The sequence below is a fragment of the Cebus imitator genome, unplaced genomic scaffold (genome assembly GCF_001604975.1).
Source record: "Cebus imitator isolate Cc_AM_T3 unplaced genomic scaffold, Cebus_imitator-1.0 Scaffold24, whole genome shotgun sequence".
NCBI lineage: Eukaryota > Metazoa > Chordata > Mammalia > Primates > Cebidae > Cebus > Cebus imitator.
This window is the reverse complement of record NW_016107339.1, coordinates 765,409-781,360: the sequence shown is the minus strand read 5'-3', so window position 1 is coordinate 781,360 and position 15,952 is coordinate 765,409. Positions and strand designations below refer to the sequence as shown.

General features: G+C 47.4%; 1 protein-coding gene across 1 annotated transcript in view; it reads right to left on the bottom strand.

Annotated features, from left to right (window-relative positions):
• OXNAD1 (oxidoreductase NAD binding domain containing 1) overlaps window positions 1–2,894 on the bottom strand; it is a 59,032-nt gene extending 56,138 nt beyond the window's left edge. Inside the window, exon 1 of the mRNA XM_017522507.2 lies at window positions 2,882–2,894. The gene's annotated coding sequence lies outside the window, so the exon portion shown is untranslated. The remainder of the gene's footprint in view (window positions 1–2,881) is intronic.
• Between the last annotated feature and the right edge of the window lie 13,058 nt (window positions 2,895–15,952).

Below are 15,952 nucleotides of genomic sequence, written 5' to 3'. Positions count from 1 at the left end.
TGCATCTGATGTTGAGCCTAAAGTAGTCATTGGTCGAACCAATTGGTAGTCGGAAAAGGAAGCTTGGCGTGAACAAGAGAAAATATAAACCAGAATCTACATCTGTCTGACTACCGCCAACCTTAATGCTGTGGGTGACTTCCAGGGGAAGCTGGCACCCCTCTCCACAGAGTTGCATAAGTACTTGGCCCAGAACAAGGCAAGCTAGCTGATCGCAGCATGCATGAACACCCACTATTCCTGGGATCCTGTTCCAGCCTTCAGAGCATTAAAAAACAGGTCTGCTGCTTTACTTCTGGCTTCCAAATCTTGCAGAAAATTTCTCTTGCGGTCTAACCCAGGACCACCAGGAAACGGAATTCTGGGAAATACAGTACCAGTTTGGCAAAATTGTAACATATACCATTGGGGAAGTCAAGTCAGGAGTGGGACATTATTGGTCTTAAATGGGTAAAGGGATCATAGCATCGCATTGTTTAGATCACACTATGAAGTTGATATCATAATCCTCGTAGCAACTGAAACTAAGCCTTTGCCAACGTATCAATCAGGAATTGTTATATTACAAGCCGCCCCAAAACTTAAAAGTCCGTTATTCTTGCTTAAGTGTCTGTTGGTCAGCTAGGGGTTGGCCGATCCTGGCTAGGTTTGGCTGAGTGGCTCTGAACTGCGATTAAGTCTGGGTCCAGTCTTACCTTTCTCTTCCTTCTTGGGCCGGTGAACTGGCTAGGACAGAGGAGCAGGCGCCAAGTCCCACTGCGCATGCGCACTTCAAGTCTTGGCTGGCATCGGATCTGCCGGTGTTTCATTGGCCAAAACAATCACGTGGCTGAGCGAAAGTCAGGGGCAGGGAAATACAATTCTTCCATTGAAGGAGGAGGTGGAGGGAAGGAGTGAATAATTTTGAAAAGTAATTTAATCTATCACAGTCCTTAAATGACTGGCTTGGCATTTCAGTACAAACACTTTTGACTCCAACTGCCATTGTCTTTCTTTTATGGTCGTGTTTGAATAATTGAAACACTTTCCAAGGCGTAAGATGGAAGCAGTTGAAACTAAAACTAGTTAGTTACTCTCATCTTTCTGGCCAGACATGAGTCGACGGTCCCATGGGATTAATTTTTGCTACATTTGCCTTTTGAGGTGAATGGGGCTTTGGCTGTGGTTTCTGTATTCAAAATCAGGCTTCACCTTCAGCAACATAACTCTGATAATAACGAGTTGATATTCCAAAGTCTGCCATAAACATCCGCTTGAAGGTATTTATTAGCTCTAATTATAAAGAGAAATGGGGCCATGTACTCCATTAAAAGTGAGCTAGAATGCCCATGGGAACCTAGACTGCTCACCTTACTGTGTCTGTTTCCTGGTTGCTAGAACATTCCGAGTGTTTTTATTGCAGCGAGTTCCCTGATACATTTCAGTGGTGCCCAACACTTTGCTATGCAGACTATTGCAAATCAGGAGAGGAGCTCTCACTTCAAGTCTGATCTGACCTGCATGACCCTAGCTGAAACTTTCAACTTTGGACCCTGGACATATATAGCTTACATATTCCTATCAGGATGTGGCCTACTAATGACTTGTCCATCTGGCTTGGCTAAGCTCTCTCCATACCCCGCTGAGTCACAGGAGGAAAAAAATCAGTGAAGTTAGCCATGAAGGAGAACTTTCTGCTTGGAAGTGTTAAGATTGTTAGTACTACTCACTCCAAAATGGATAAAGAGTGTCATGCAATCAATAAATACGCTCCAAGCATTTGTTGTTTATAAGAACTGGGCCCTAATCTCTGTGCAAGGGGGGGTTTAAAAACTAGAATTATGTTACAGAGAATCTGTAAGAACAGGACAGAAATGTTTCTCACCAATAAGTGACCCCAATCTATGTGTTGGCAGTTAAACGATTGGAAGCTTTGTCCTGTTTGCTAAACATGCACCGTCCTCATCATCAATTTAAAAAACTATCCTGTGGACATAAAGAGGCAGAAAGAATGCCTGACCTTGCCAGATGGTTCCTGTTTTTCTTGCATGCACACATGTTCCTGCCCCATCTGTGGACTCAGTGGGTCACTGCCCTGGGCAAAGAGGCCAAAGATGATACTGATCACCCCTCTAGGTCTTGGCTTCTCAACTGTAAAATGGTGTGGGAGTGGGGGGATGAAGGAATAACTTCTAAGGTTCCTCTCAGCTCTGTTCTGATGTGACTTGAGCAGGCAAGTGACTATTTCTATACTTGGATGAAGCTGTCCTGGTTTGTCTGAAGGGGCAACCTCAAGGGGACTGCTGTCCTTCTGGGGTGGGGGATGGGGAGGAGGAAGAGGAGGAGCAGAGCGAACAGCAGCACTCCCCAGGATGATGGTGAAAGCACCAGGGCCTTTGGGGAGCCAGAGTCATGGAACTCTGGTGTCGCAGGCCCAAGCCCACGCCAGCTTCCAGGAGAGCAGCGCAGTCAAAAACCCTCTATGCCCATGTGTTCGCCTTCCCAAGGGGCAACCTACTTCATGTGAGTGAGGGGCAGCTGACATTTGCAGGAGCTTCACCCCAAGGTCTGAAGGAAACCCAGCCAGTCAGTTACCAGCCTCAGTGACATCTCGAGATGTGCCTGGCAGGGCTTTTTCACTGTTCAACATGGTAGCCACTAGCTACATGTGGCTTTCTAAATGTAAATTTACTTATGTATGTATTTATTTACTTATTTTGAGACAAGGTCTTGCTCTGTCACCCAGGCTGGAGTGCAGTGGTGCAGTCATAGCTCACTGCAGCCTCTAGCTCCTGTGGTCAGCCTCCCAAGTAGCTGGAACTATAGGCATGTGCTATGTCCAGCCAATTTTTTATTTTCTGTAGAGACAGGTGTTGCCATGTTGCCCAGGCTGGACTCAAACTCCTGGGCTCAAGCAATCCTCCTGCCTCAGCCTCCCAAAGTGCTGGGATTGTAGGTATGAGCCACCATACCCAGCTCTGAATTTAAATTAAAATGTATTAAAATTAAATAAAATGAAGAAGCCAGTGCTTTAGTAGTCACAGTCCCACATTTCAGGTACACATGCGCACACGTGCTGTGTCTTGTGGCCACCATACTGGACGGCTCAAGTAAAGAACTTTCCCATCTTCACAACAAGTTCTACTGAATAGTTCTGTTCTAGAATGTGGCGTGGTGCTCACACATGGAAGAAATAAAAACACCTCCACTAACTTAATCTTTTTTTTCCTATTACCTTTATTTGCTTGCTATAGAATGTCTGCATATACATTCTTCCAGAATAGAGAAGATGAAATATTTGATGTCAAATATCTGGGTTCAAGCCTCAGCTCCCCCACATCATTTTTAGGAGAAAGATTTAGACTTCCCAGAGGCCAGCATCTGAGACACGGGCCAGAAGAAACCAGCAGTTCTGGTTTCCAGGAGCCTCTCAATGACATCCCTGACCCACTGAGAGAAAGGGAACACTCTGCCCTTGCCAATGCGAGGACATCCCAGACAACTGGAAGGGAGCAGATAGGGCCTTTGCAACCCTCCCAGCCTGTCCCTGGATCTCCAGCCAGTCCCAGGATGCTGGTTGTCAGGGCCCAGTCAGCCAGGGCCCAGCAGGCATATAGGACAGACAACCCTGGCACTGCCAGGCTGCTTCCAGACAGCCTAGGAACTCACTTAAGTGGGAAATGGGGGGCATTAATCCCCTATGTCTATATCTGCAGTCAGATTGACCGTGGTTCAAATCCTAAGTCTGCCACTTATTAGTGGGAATTGGTTTAACCTCTCTGAGCATCAATTTCTTCTATAAAATGGGGACAGTGAATTCTTTCACAGGGTCCTATGAGGGTCAGATGATGTAACAATTGTAAGCAGTTAGCACAGCACCTGCTTCATACTCATCTATATCCTTGCTTTGCCTTGTCTTGCCCTAGTTTGATTTTGGGCACTTTAGTCTCTCTGTGCCCAGTCTTCCCATCTGTAAAATGGGGAGAATAACAGCACTAGCCTCACTGAAGTGTTGAAAGGATCAAACGAGTTGGCATAAGCAAAGCACTTAAAACAAGGCCTGGCAGGTGGAAAATGTGAAGTAAGCATCTGCCATTCCTCTTCATTTAATCAATATTTGTTAAGCTCTTGCTATGTGCCAAGCGCAATGAGAGGAGCTGGGATGGCGCCTGTTTTAGCCAGTCTGCTTTCCACACACTCCAAGCTGGTCAGGAAGTTCTGCCCTCCCTGGCCACGCCCCCTCCACGCATACATTGATGAGGAGTCCATCCCAGCCAAGGTTCTGTCTGGGCACCGTGTGGGGCTCCTCAGTCTTCATTGCCTCATTCCCAAGTGCAGGAAACTGGTTCCAAGGACGGTGCTTGTTACACGTTGCAGAAATAGTGCTGGAATAAGGGCATCTCTGAGAAAATCCATTCAGCTGTCAGAGAGCACTCAGGGATGCCTCCCCCTGGTGTGCAGAGGTAACTAGTGAATTCCAACTCATGAAAGTGCATTAGAGTTCACCACCTGGCCAGCCATGGTGGCTCACACCTGTAATCCCAGCATTTTGGGAGGCCGAGGCAGGTGGATCACCTGAGGTCGGGAGTTTGAGAGCAGCCTAACCAACATGGAGAAACGCAGTCTCTTAGAAAAAAAAAAAAAAAAAAGAATTCATCACCCATCTGAGGTAAGCAAAGCACTTAAAAATGCATACCCATTTCAAGTAAAAACAGAGATGCCTCACTATCATTTCTGTGACTCTCACAGTGATTTTGTCTTCCCTGTCTTTTTTTCTCTAAGGAACTGAAGGCACATTGACCTGGGATTGTCAGTGTTCTTCACTGTGTCCAATCTGGAGGCTGTTCAGAGAAGGGCTTGTCATCGGGGCCCAGCAGTCTTCTCCCCAGACAACTCCAGCTTTTCTGCACTGCCCATTCCCTGCACGGTTTTACACTCACCTTAAGTTGTATTCCAATATCCTTAGGTGTGGTTTTATATGTTCTTATATCACAGTGTGTATGTGCGTTTCTGCTTATGAGAGAGAGATGCAGATACAGAGACTGAGGAAGGGAGAGAAGGAATGAGAGAAAAAGAGCATGAGAGAGAGAATAAGAGAATGATAGAAAGAATGAGAGAGAGAAGAGAGTGAATGAGGGAGAAAATGAATGAGACCACAAAACCATGAGGATGTTTACCTGCCTGCTGGCTAAGCACCTGTATTTTCTAGGGCAGAATGACTTTTCATGCGTTTTGAATGGGGGCAGGAGGCAATGAACAGTAGCTGCAACAATAGCTTCTCTGTAAACATTGTCAGTAAGCTGCAGGGGAAACACTGCCCCTCTTCAAAAACAACTGTAGTGAAAACTGGGCAGGCGGGACTGCAGCTAGGAGGGGAGTGGATTGATGGGTGGGCTGTGGGGTTATCGCCACCAAATGACCGCAGCTGTTCACAGATGAGCCGGAAGCCTGGAGTCCCGGAGTGCCAGGTGTCATTCCGGAGACAGCCCCTGCACGTACTGGGTGACGTGTCACCACCAAACCAGGCCTCAGGGGCACAAGGTTAGATCCTCAGTGTTAAAACAGTGCTGGGTCCGGGAGGAGGACAGCAGACTGAGGTCAAGGGAAGCCCCGGACATGCTGAGAGGGCAAGGGGATGTTGGGGGAACCGCTATGTTCACAGCATGGGAAGAAAAAAAAATGTATTTCGATAGGAAATGATGCTTCATTTAGAGTACACCTTCCCAGGCTATCTGATTCTGGGCCCTGCGTTGTCTTTTACCAGTTGTGGCGTTGGGGGTGAGCGTGGGACCCAGGCGTGCCTGTGCTTCTCCAGGTTTCGCAAGCCCCATTGGGGTGTGCAGCCTGCTGCTTTCAGATTTGTTGCAGGCTGGCCTGGTTCCTGGCTCCTGTTTTGGTTCTGCCACTAGGTGGCGCAAGCTAACTTTTTAAGGCTGCGGCGCTCAATGCAGAAGGCAAGGGCGTTATTATCTGACGTTCCTGGATTTGAATCCTTTGTTTTAGTTTTGTAACCTTGGACAAGCCACAGTTTCTCCCTCTGTAAACTAGACATGACGAAAATCGCCTTGCAGGGTGGTTGTGAGGATTAAATGAGACGACACGTGCTAAGCACCTTGCACAGTGTTAGGCACAGAGTCTACATTGCTGCTTTTCTCTCCTTGTTCATCCATTCAGTACACGCTTATTAATCCGTATTTCTGTGCCGTGGCTGAGAAGGACATTGCCCTCAAGCCTCCTACAGTGTAGCAGAATGTCTCTCACACACACACATGCAACAGTCTTTGCTGGAATATAAGATACATCTTCCACTCGCTGGCTCAAATTTATCCAAAATTTACTCTGTGCCAATGTATTAAAGTATGAAAAGCCACATTCTGAACAGGAAAAACGGTGGTAGGTATGTAGCAAGAACAGTAACGATAAACACTGTGAAGACACTCATTCATGCTTCTCTAACTTTCTCAGAAAAGTCACAAACCATAGGCCTCACAACTCATCAAGTACAATTTCAATTTTCCCACTTAATTTTTATTTAAAATATTTTATTCCTGTAATACTTTCATTTGGATTATTTGTTGCTATAAACCCTTTTCTTTTTATCTATATAATAAAATGCCTTTCTTTGCAGAGTGAGAAAAGTATTACTATCTATGCAGAATCTATTATTCCCTACTGGGTTCTGCAGAGAGTATTACATGAACAAGATAGTATGTTTTCCTCATAAAAACAATTGAAAATTCCTTTCAAAGCATGTGTGTCTGTCCCAGAGGAGGGCACAGGGACCCTTAGGACAGTTCCCTCAGGATGGCCCTGGGCTGTGGGCCAGTGTGTTGTGTGGGGAGGAGGTGGTAGGGGCCGGCTTGCAAGGGAATTGCGTGGAACACTAAGGAGGTCAGGTTTTGTCCACAGGAAACTGGGAGCCACAGCAAGCTTCTGAGCTGAGGAAGGTGGGATAGCATCCCCAGCCGTGATCCCTGGAAAAGGCAGGGTTCATCCTCAGTCCCACCCCAAACCTTCTTCCATCCCATCTCTTTCCCTCCTCCTCCCTCTACTGTTCATTCATTCAACAAATATCTATTACCCATATACCATATTGCAGATACTGGTTTAGACGCTTGAGTGAGTTAATCAAGGAAAAGATAGTGACAAAGCTTCTTCCTCCCTGGAGCTTACAGAAACCCTTTCTCATTATATTTGCATATGCATGTGTCTTCTTTCATATGGGCCTCCTGAGCTGTTTGGGGCCATAGTCCTCTCCATGTGGGAAAAGCCAGGCTTTTCCCTTGAGGCCCCGCTGCACCCCTGCCCTTCCCATGGATTGGGGAACGCTTCCTTCAATTTCATGTGACGCTTCAGTATTTTTCTCGTAATCTCCCCTGATTCTACAGGAGCAAACCGGTTCAATTTCCATTTCTGTCACATGCCATCAAAATGTTCCTGCTAGAAAGGACCCAGCCAAGAAAACTGGAAAGAATTTCTTGGTTACGTTAGGATGCAGGACCAGCCCTAGCATGGGGCCGGGTGCCCTGTGGCAGAATTCCCACAGGGATCTTGATAGCTGGGCCCTGTTTCCGTTCTAGGGCCTGAGTTGAAGAATGAATGTGCATCAGCCATATCAGTCTAGAAAGCCTGTGTTATAAAGGAAGACTGTGCTCATGTGTGGTTTTGTTCGGGTTTCCCTGCAAGCAGAGCATGAGACACGGATGCATGTAGGTGGTTCATGAGGAAGGTGAACCTGGGAAGCAGGAGTGTGGGAGTGAGGAAGCGAGATGGCGCAGGAGGAGGAGCCAGCATAAGGACTCGTTAAAGTTGCCCCTTGACTCTGCTGACCCTCCTAAAAAATGTACAGGATGCTTTCTAGAATTATCCACCTGAAAGACAAAGGCCAGTCATCTATCTACTAGTTCCTGTCCCCTCAGGACTGAGAGTTGTCCTAGGAGTGTCAACTGGCCTAGCAAGCCAAGATGCCTGCTCCCTGGATGTTTGAGTAACTCTGCCTTCAGAGAAGACCCTGGGGCAGAATGCAGCAGATGCTTAGCACAAGACTCAGGGGGCCTGAGGCTGCACAGAACTGTTCAGCAGCTGTGGCTGAAAGAGGAGGCCTGAGGACATGTGATGCAGGCACCAGAGGTGTCTCCGCCACACCCTACTGAACTTTGGAGTTATATTATAAATTATATGACCCCAGTTTGGGTGGCATGCCCCTGGCACAGATGAGATGGTCTCTGGCTCGTATCTGGAATATTCACCTCTGCCAGGACTCTGGTCTTAAGCATGGATCTGGTAAGAAAGAGATGAGCGTCCAGAAGTCCTAATGAGATTCTCATTCAACTTTGCACTGTCTAAATGCCGATGGTGAGGCTGAGTTGGGGGTGCTCAAGGAGCCTGCACATCCTTTGAAACATGTACCTCTCTCTACTGTGTAGTACTTCAACTGTGCTGACTTCCTTTGATTTGCCCGATGGTGTTAGGATGCCTGACGGGTGCTGGCCCGTCCTCCAGCCTGGGCCAGCTGTTGGCATTGATCAGTAGCAGCGGTGCACAGATCCTGCTGCCGAGGCTGCTCTCTAGGCTCAGAGCCCTGTTTAAAGCTCTCCTGTGTGGCTGCAGCCAGCAGCAGAGTCTGCCCCTGGAATGCCTGTCCCTCTCCTCCCTGGCAGCCAGACTCCATTTAGTTTAAGGATTTCATGGCAGGAATGTCATCTGAGCTGTCACAGTCATGCTTTGTCACCCTCAGGTGAATAACAGGAAATGGACTGGCCAGCCCTGTCAGTTTCCTTGCTGCTGGCATCACTCAGGTTCAGCCATGAGCATCGCACTGTGAGTCACTGAAGAGGTAGACAGAAGCCACTCAAATGTCTCCACCGCACTTCAAAAGAGCTTCTTAGGAGAACAGTCTGATTGATCAGTGCCTGTTCTGTCTTCTTCGCTGCTTCAAGCCACGCAGCTGTGTTAACATGGGTGCCTGCCACTCTTCTGAGGGTGCAGAGCCTGTGTCACATGAAACCTAAGAAAAAAAGTCACCAGCCACCAGGTCTGGCTGGAGTCCCGTCCTTGCTTACCATACACAATTTCACAGAACACCAACATCAGACAAGCTCATTCTGTGGCTGCAGTGGAGTGAGACACGACCACACTGAAACAATGCCCGGCAAACTAGGAAAATGACCAAATAGCTCCGCCTGGCAAATATGAGGGGTGTTCATCAAGTACAGCTCCAGCCCTGCTCTGCTCTTCCCACAACCTCCTAGATAAAAATTATTAGGATGCTCAATTATACAATTACCCCACTTTCTGACAGCCCCAAGCCTGAGCCAGACCATGCTTCCCAACCATTCCCCAAATCACCTGACCCAAGCCCTGATCTCCTGAGAAGATTCTCTCGACACCCTTCTACTGAGACACCTGTGGTTCCCCAGGTGGATGGTTTTTCTTGCTGCGACAACTGCCCATAAACCTAAATTTGGCCGGGCGCAGTGGTTCATGCCTGTAATCCCAGCACTTTGGGAGGCCGAGGAGGTGGATCACGAGAGTCCAGCCTGACTAACACGGTGAAACCCCGTCTCTACTAAAAATACAAAAATCAGCTGGGTGTGGTGGCACACGCCTGTAGTCCCAGCTACTCAAGATGGTGAGGCAGGAGAATGCTTGAATCCGGGAGGTGAAGGTTGAGGTGAGCGACATCGCGCCTGGGCGACAGAGCAAGACTCCGTCTCAAAAAACAAAAAAACAACCTAACTTTGATCACCCAGAGATATGTTTCTGGTGGTGCTGGTGGGCAGGCATAGTCCCAAGGGAAGCTGCCCAGTGCCAGTCCTCAGCACAGGAAGGAGGTACCTGGGCGTCCACCTCCTCAGCTGCGGAAGTGATCCCTGCAACCCATTTGGCAAGGCAAGCTGGGCTCTGACCCGAGGGAACCTTTGTTGATTTGCTTTTATTGCAGATGTGTTGGTGCCCAGTGTACCATCCTGGGGCCTCCTTGGATACCAGCCTCTGCTCTGGTGGCACTTCCATGGGGGCTCAGATTCATCCTGCACAACATCCAGGGCAAGCCGCACCCTCTCCACATTTCGGCATTGGGGTCTTCTCTGAAGCCCTGGGAGCCTGCTCTGCTCCTGCAAGTGCAACCTGCAAAGTGTATTTCAGGGAGTTAATGGCCCCGAGTGGGTGTGGCCGTCACCCAGTAAGGGATGAGAGCTGGTGGGAAAATGTCTCAGTCTGCTGTTCTTGAGGTGGATACTTCTGGAACATGTTCTGTGGGCATCTCAGAGCAGAAAGAATCAAACCCCATTGCTCGCAGCACCCAGCACCCTTACATTAGCTTTTCTCTCTTCCCTCTCTTACTCTTCCCTCCCACTTCCAGGGAGATCCCTGCTTCCTGGGATCAACTCCCAAATAAATCACCTGCATCCAAGGCCTTGTTCAGGCTGCACTTATGTTACCCGAAACGAAGATACCTCCCCAGCAACCCCTGCCACCACCTCTTCTTACAGAATTTTTTTTCTTTCTTTTTTTCTTTTTTTTTCTTTTTTTTTTTAAGACGAGGTCTCTCTCTGTCACCCAAGCTGGAGTGCAGTGGCACAATCACAGCTCACTACAGCCAGGACCTCCCAGCCTCAAGTGACCTTGCCTTAGCCTCCTGAGTAGCTGGGACTACAGGCATATGCTATGATGCCTAGCTATTTTATTTTTATTTTTTGTAGAGACTGAATTTTGCCATGTTGCCCAGGCTGGTCTTGAATTCCTGGGCTCAAGAGATCTGCTTGCCTCAGCCTCCCAACGTGCTAAGATTACAGGCGTGTAATCTCACCACACTCGGCTCCTACCGAGTTTCTTAACCATAATATTGGCCAGAATTGTTTCCACCTCCAGTTCCAATCAAGATTTCCCAAGCTCCTGGTCACAGAGATTAGTTCAGGGGCAGGCACATTCTGCAAGTCAGTTCAGTCAGAGCAAGCAGTAGAGCTTTGTTGGGGATTCTGGGACATAGACTCAGTCTTAGCCGCTGGGCCTGCGGGCATGGCAGCTTAAGGATAGCTGAACATTTTTGCTACTTGTCCCTTGGATAGGTGGGGTCTGCTTTCCCTCCCTCTTGAGTCTCGGCTGGCCTGAGATTGCTTTGAGCAAAGGCGTATGCTGGAGGAGACGCTATGTCAGTCCCAGGTCTGGCCTTTAAGAAAACTGGCAGACTCCCTGTTGGTCTCTGGAGATGCTCAGCCACTGTGTAAGATAGCTGCCACAGGGATGATGGAGATGATCTTGACATTATATGGAGAGGGAAGGGCCCAGGTGAGTCCAGCCCGCCAGCTGCCCCTGCCGTGTGACAAGCTCTTTTGTACCCTCCAGAAAAGAACAGCCATGAGCTATCGCCACCAAGTGATACCAGTTAGAGCCCCAGGAAGCAGAGGACTTGCCTGGTTGAGCCATGCCCCAACTCCTGAGCCATAAGATCATGAGCCATAATAGTTGCTGTGTTAAGCCACTAAGTTTAGGGGTAGTCTGTCATGCAGCAAAAGAAAACTGGAACAGTGTAGTGGGAGGATGTGAGGTCTGCAGTTGTTACAGCCATATGTGGAGAGTCTAAAGCCAGCCAAAAAGTGATCAGGACAAAGTCCTCTTAAATTTGACCTCAAATAAAACCTCTTAAGTGTCTGAATTTTAGCTCTGTAATTTTTCTTTTCCACTTTCATTCTGCTTCTGTGTAGGCATAAAAGATGTTGCCGTCACTTCAGCTGGAGTTCAACAAGCATGCATTACCTATCTATCGAGAGTCAGATACTATGCTAGGGACTCTGGGCAAAAATTGAAGCAAAATTTGTTTCAGGTCTAGTGGAGGAAACACCTTTTTGATAATTTTAACACAAAGTGGTCCATGTTAAGACAGGGATCCATATGCAGTGCTCCAGAGGAGGAGTAATTAACTCCGCCTCGGGGTTTAAGGCTCCAGAGACATGATGCATAAACCAAGTCTTGCATGATAGGTGAGAAGAAGCTGGTAAAAGGAGGGAAGGGCATTCTGTGCAGAGGGAACAGCATGGTAAGAGCGGAGACCAGGAAAAGCATAGTGTTGTATTGGGAACTACAAAAACGGTGTTCAGAGATGGGGCAAATAGTGGCAGGTGAGTCCAGAGGGTGGAGGCAGGGTCAGGGAGAAACTTGTAGTCAGGCTGTGCTGGGGAGGCGGGGCATTATTCTGAAGGCGATGGGGAGTGTGGAAGGCATTATGGAAGGGGAATGCTTTAGGTAGATCACTTGGGCTCTAGTGTAGACTGAAGGTGCTTGCGAGTGTGAATCTGAGGTTCATAGGTGGAGTCAAGGCTGGAGAAACACTTGGAAATTATCAGAACATAGGTGGATTATTACTTCACAAATATATATTTTAAGGATCACTATATGCTGGGCATATCCCCATGGGAATGTTAGGAAAAGATTATTTACAAATATAGGTCTATTTTGTGTCCCACTTGGCAAACACATCAAAAGGAACATTTGATTGCCTTCCTGGAATTGTTTTTGAAATATCTCTGCCTTCCCAGAAACCAGGGAGAACATATTCAACTCTGTTGGAGTCTGTGCTGACATAAAATTCAGTGAAGATGATATTTTGCAATTTTCTGATTCATGAGTGACTCATCAAGTCATCCAAGCCATTGGTTCAGAAAACACATTGGACAAGGCCCTAGAGGTGTGACCTTGGTAAATAATAGATATTTAATGAATATTTATTGTTTATAAATTTACAGTAATCCTAAGAACTAGCATTCACTCTGGAAAGGGCGTTATAATCCGGTTTGTTAATCGTGAACATACCATCCAGAAACTTAACTCTGCTTTGCAAACCACCTAAAGCACAGCCAGTGAAATTTGTCACACAGAAAGTTTTTCGCTTTACCAGCCCAGCCCTCATGAGTATCGGCCAGATCCTGTTACCTTCTGTGGTTTCTGAATAGACTAAGAAGGGGAGGATTAGAACCAAAGCGTTGGAAGATTTTGTCTTAGGCATCTGCCTTATGGTAAAGCCTTGAGAAAATCCAGAAGCCCCTTGATACTACCCTGTAATGGCTTTTCCCACTAATGGGAAGCAGATGGGGTGAAAAGGCTGTCATTACTGTTTTAAGCAAGATTCTCACGCAACTTCCTAGATCATATGTTTACACCAAAGGAAGAAAATCATCATATATCCCATGGGAAGCCCACCCCTTTCACTTTTACACACCATGCTTGCTTGCCTTTTATGTTTCTTTTAGAAAGCAAGGAGAAACCAGACTCTCAGAGACAAGGATAAAGTAAGAGCTCTACTGGTTGTCACACCTGGGCCACTAATTTCGTTGGAAGCTGTGCAACAAAAGATCAGAACACCACAGCTTCCCAGAGTGTGACCAATCATGCCAGCGGCGGCTGAGTCCCAGATGACAGCACTCTCCTCACATCCCAAACTGAGCAGGTTCCTACTTGGGCAGAGGGCAGGAGCTGAATGGATAATACCCAGGAATTGTGAGCACAGGATTTTGTAGGTCTCTGTCTCAGGGTCCTGCAATTTTCATCCATAACGATAAAAAAAGAAGCAGAGCCCAATCCTGCCTGGGAGAGGAGGCATCTCAAAATGCAGGCGCTGTCACTGGCCATCCAGCAGCCACCTCCCACTTCGTGGCTCACAGAACCTGTGTGAAGTTCTGGGTGGCAATGTGCCCAGCTTTTCCTGCCTTTGCTGAGGTACTTTCCTAGCCGCTGTGCCAGCCATCCCTGCTGCTAGAGGGCTCTGGCCGATGAGACAGATGGGAGGTCTGCTGGGAGCTTCTGGGAACGATCTTGCTTTCTCAGTAAAGAGAAAGACGTTATTAATGAGGAAAACTTGCCTCTGCTACCCTCTCCATTCTGTTTGGGTTCTGGGGCCAGGATGTAATGTCTGGTCTTATGGTGACCATCTTGTGCCCATAAAAAGATAGAAACCAGGATCAAATGCCAACAGAAATGGTGAGTGGAAGATTAAAAAGAGCCTGGATCACACGTGTCTGGAAGCCATTGTACCAGGCATGGAACTGCCTGTCCTCAACCGGACATGTGAGATGACAAAAGATATTTATTTCTTAAGCCCCTGGGAGTTGGTTCTTCTGCTCTTTGTACCTGAACTCATGCAAACCAATGCACCTAACTTGGCAGGTCCTAAAACAACCTGGCCCTTATTTTTACCCATTTCCATTTGGAGAGTCACTTTTGTTTTCTTTCCTCACAAATAGTGGGAAGCAATCAAATGTGGAAGTTAAATGTGAAGGCTTTGGAACCTAAGGAACCTGGGTTTGTGATCTAGGTCCATCACTTCTGAAATTGTCTAGCCTTAGGAAAATTACTCTGCCTGTGGAAACCTCACTCTTCAACTATAGAATGAGATAATATAATAGTATTCATATCATTGGCCTATTGTGATTATGAGAAGAAATAATGTGGGTACAACAACTATTGCAATGTTGTTACAATGTTAACAATATTAATATTGTTATTATCATAGCGATAGTGTGTGCAGTGAGCTAGCACAGCCCTAGCACTCACGGTTTGGTTATTACTGTGATTTCTGGCAGTGAGTACCTATGTTTGGTCACAGAGATATTACTGTCTAATGATGTCCATGTTTTCCTCTACGTGATTTTTCTCCTAACTCTTGAAATGTCATTTTCCATATCCTAACTCCTGTTTTATCTCCTCCTTAGTGGAATCCATGAAGTCAAGCATCCAACTCCATGGTAATCACTAAAAGGAAAACGAGGAAGTGCAGACCATTGCTCTTGGCTAAAAGGAACCTACGACTTAGTCTGAAAGATAATTCTGCTGAACTGTATTGAATCATGGTGTAGGGACAAGAGCCACCTTAAAGCAACACATATCACGTGTCCCTCTGGACCCCACCTGCAAGTCTGGAGTCCTCTGGATAGAGAGAACAGGCGAGGAGGTGGCAGATAGGCAGGTGGAGGGACCTGACTAGCTGACAAGCTGGGGGGTGAGGGCATTGCCTAAACCAGTCTATGAGGGGATATTATAGTCAGAGCACGGAGCGGGAAACTCAGGAGACAGTGGCGGCCCCACCATCAGACAAACCAGCCGGCTACCTAGAGCTGTGTGCGGGGCCTTCCATGGAGAGTGGCCAAGGATATTCTCAGAGAGTTGACCGGAGATCCTCAAAGAGTTCCATTCCTTTACATACGACCAACATGGGGAATGCTGGGGAACAGGACTTTACTCCAAGATAAAAGTCAATAGGCCTCAACTGTGGCTTCCACCTGGGTACCCAGATCTGTACAACTGCCTGTCCCTTGTGCATGGTGAAGCTCACTAGACGGTAATAGCTGGGGTCAGCAGCATGGCCGGTACAACAACAGAATGCAAAGCAGACATAGGGCTGGAGAGCTTGGAGCTGTCCATGAGTGTGAGGAGGGTGAGGTGCCTCAGGCTGTTTATCTAGAGCCAGCCTTGGTATGCCAACACTGACATGTGAAGGGGCGTGATGAGCTGGACAGCCCCAAGCACAGACTGTAACAGGCAGGAGGCACCCTGGGCTTGGCTGCTAAACATGTTTTATAAGCTCGTGTTGGCTTTGGAGCACAAGGAGTGAGGTTCGGTGGCCTGGTATAGCCCTGGCCTCGAGGCTCGCTTTTGGAAGTCCCTTTCCTTGGCTTGACTTCTACCATTTGTGTTTTGAAGTCTGGCTAAATTGAATGCCAGGGATCAGAGTTTATATAAATAACCAGAGGTTCTTGCTTTTATCCTATACCAGAGCTTGTCTGATTGTCCTTACTTCCCAAACACAAGAGATTTGTGTGTTGGGCGAGTGTGTGCTTTGCCCTTTGTGAATGTCTTCACCACAGTAAGATAAAAACTAGAGGGTTAAAACTGTAACTCTTGGCACAGTTTAATCCCTTTGGCTTGGCTAAGATGCTGAGAGTTCCTCTGTGCTTCTGAGCAGCCCTCCCCTCTATGTTCA